At 36.1% G+C, this 2,525-nt stretch overlaps 1 long non-coding RNA gene across 1 annotated transcript; it reads right to left on the bottom strand.

Annotated features, from left to right (window-relative positions):
• Positions 1-531: 531 nt before the first annotated feature.
• Positions 532-2,049, bottom strand: LOC132638614 (uncharacterized). The gene is made up of 3 exons (XR_009581825.1): positions 1,783-2,049; positions 1,132-1,702; positions 532-1,022 (listed from the first exon to the last, which is right to left on the bottom strand). It is a non-coding gene; the product is annotated as an uncharacterized LOC132638614 (long non-coding RNA).
• Between the last annotated feature and the right edge of the window lie 476 nt (positions 2,050-2,525).

The following is a 2,525-nucleotide window of genomic DNA, read 5'->3' as shown; positions in this document are numbered from 1 at the left end:
ATATTTATTCTAGACATTTAAACCTTGTATAAAAGGTTTTAAAAGAAACAGACTTGTCATCTTCATTGATGGAACTCACATTAATGGGAAGTATGACTTAAAGATGTGAATTGTTGTAACTATGGATGCAAATGGGGAAATACTTTGCAATTTTTTATAAGGAGACCAAAGAATTGTGGTCACGATTTTTTTTCGTGCCTTGAAATTAATGTGGCAGCTCGCCGTAGAGCTATTACGTACATATCCGATCGCGCTCCTGAAATACTTAGAGGTTTTGATTATTTGGTTGAGTTGCATGAACCGAGTGCATATCATCGTCTATGTCTTGGGCATGTGAAGGTTAACTTTCTAAATTTTCTAACAAGCAGCTCGAGGGATTGATGTGGCAGGCCATTGTCCAACGCCAAGAAAGTAAATCAAAGCATTCATGCAATGTTTGAAAGATGATGAGGCTATGGCGTATAATTACATAATGAAAATTTCATTAGAAAAGTGGACGGTTCATCGTGATTTTGGTAGAATATAGGGCATCTTAACAACCAATCATTCTGAATCGTTCAATGGATTTTTAAAGAAATCTCGAGGTCCATTGTATTCTATCCGGAATGTGCTGAATCAATCCAAACTGGCGTTATATCCTATCTTGTTGGTAACACTAACCGCATCCCAAGCTATTACAGGTACAACAGCATGCCAAACACCAGAACTACTCACACAATAATATGATAATAAATTGAAAACACCAGGACTGTAGGATGTCATGAAAACAGTATAATCAAGTAAATTTAGTTAGTTTTAGTGATAGACTTAAAAAAAATAAAAATGACAAGTAAAACTATCATTCAAAAGTATAAAAAGACCTGATGCTCTAAGATTAAATCTAGTTGATCACGAAATAAATATATTAGGTGAGGTGTTTCTGTATCGTGGCATAGCCTATTAACCTTACATGAGCACGCGGTGGTCCTGATAGGTTAGGAACTAGCCACTCGGCAGCTTGCGGATCAGGATCCCTCTGTAGCCTAAGAGGCAAAATTCCCTCATATACCCATACTTTTATTATATAATATAAAATACAACAAAAATATTAAAGAACACGTTAATTTAAGCAAACAAATTAAAGTAACTGACCTGAAGTAAAGGTAAGAAACCATCAATGACTCTAATCCCTCTCTGCGATGCACGACAAAGATGCATGTAAAGTATCGCAAGTGTGGCTGCATCCCAAGCATATTAACTTTGGACAAGTCCTCAAGCAAATATAGATACATCAACTTGACCTTGTTACCTGATGTGTTAACCACAAGCATACCCTCAATGGTCCACAATATGTACAAGCACACCCGCTGCTAAACAACAATTTCAAGAGTATTATCAGTAATCAGATGAAGTGATGGTGATGTAATATGACCAACCAAGGATGTCGTTAGCAATCTGCCCCTGAAATTCTCAATCAACCTCTACCGGTGCCCGGCTTAAAAGATCTACCATACACACCTATCACTCTATAGGATCTAGGGTAAAATCTATCTCTGTCACTAGTAACAATTAACTAGCAGCCCATATAATACAGTCACGACCTGCAATGTAATGTGGCCTCCCCAGACCGAAGATGGAATGTGTGTGATTCTTGTTGCCATCTTTAGACCAAAGTAGTGATCATAGCATGATCTAGTGGCGTGTGTCCAGCTGCATTCAAATGCTATAAGATAAAATCAGCAATATTAGTTCAAATAAACACAATAATAAATGTGGTAATAAAAAATAAAAGTAAAAAGTTACCTCTTGAAGATGCATTTTCTAATTTGAATGGTTGATTAATGCATAAATTTTTCGGATAGAAGTGATCCTCACCTTCCAAATAATGTTTTGACTTTTTTTTTTTTTTTTTTTAATGTGTATCAAACAAATTTATGGAGAAGGCTCTTGACTGCAATGGTGAATGAAGAGGGGAGCGCAGAGAAAGTGGTGGGGAAGAAAGGGATATATTATCATTTATGAGAAGGCTCTCTCAGGCAAGGGCATTTTTAAAAGATTGCTGAAGGTGCCTTAGGATGTATGAGCCTTTAGGTCTGGAAAAGCTGCCTCACTTGTCACATCAAAGAAGAAAAATTTACTTTTTCAGATTCACTGAATTTAAAAATTTACACTAACGGTGCTTTAGGGGTGATGAACCTTTCTCTAAAGTTTTACACTAAAGGTGCTCCACCCAGGGGCGTTTTCACTATTTTGGTTATGAAAATTCTGACAAACCCCTTTGTTGGATTTGTCCCTCAAAGGACACCATTTTGGTTAAAAATTCGAACAAAAGGATCCTATACATCCAATCACAACTCTCATTGGTGAGTCTTTTAAAAAACATCTTATTTCTTGTGTTGTACTAACAAATACTTCATTGAGAAAGAGTTTCCAATATTCCCCCACATGTGGTAATGTTTAAGCACTCCCTTTGTTTTAGCTTATATATGGTGATGTTTGTGAAATTTAAGAAATAAAGTAATATTTTTGTGCATGCTAAAAGTATT

This window comes from Lycium barbarum, chromosome 4 (assembly GCF_019175385.1).
Source record: "Lycium barbarum isolate Lr01 chromosome 4, ASM1917538v2, whole genome shotgun sequence".
Classification (NCBI taxonomy): Eukaryota; Viridiplantae; Streptophyta; class Magnoliopsida; order Solanales; family Solanaceae; genus Lycium; species Lycium barbarum.
This window is presented reverse-complemented; position numbering and strand designations above follow the sequence as displayed.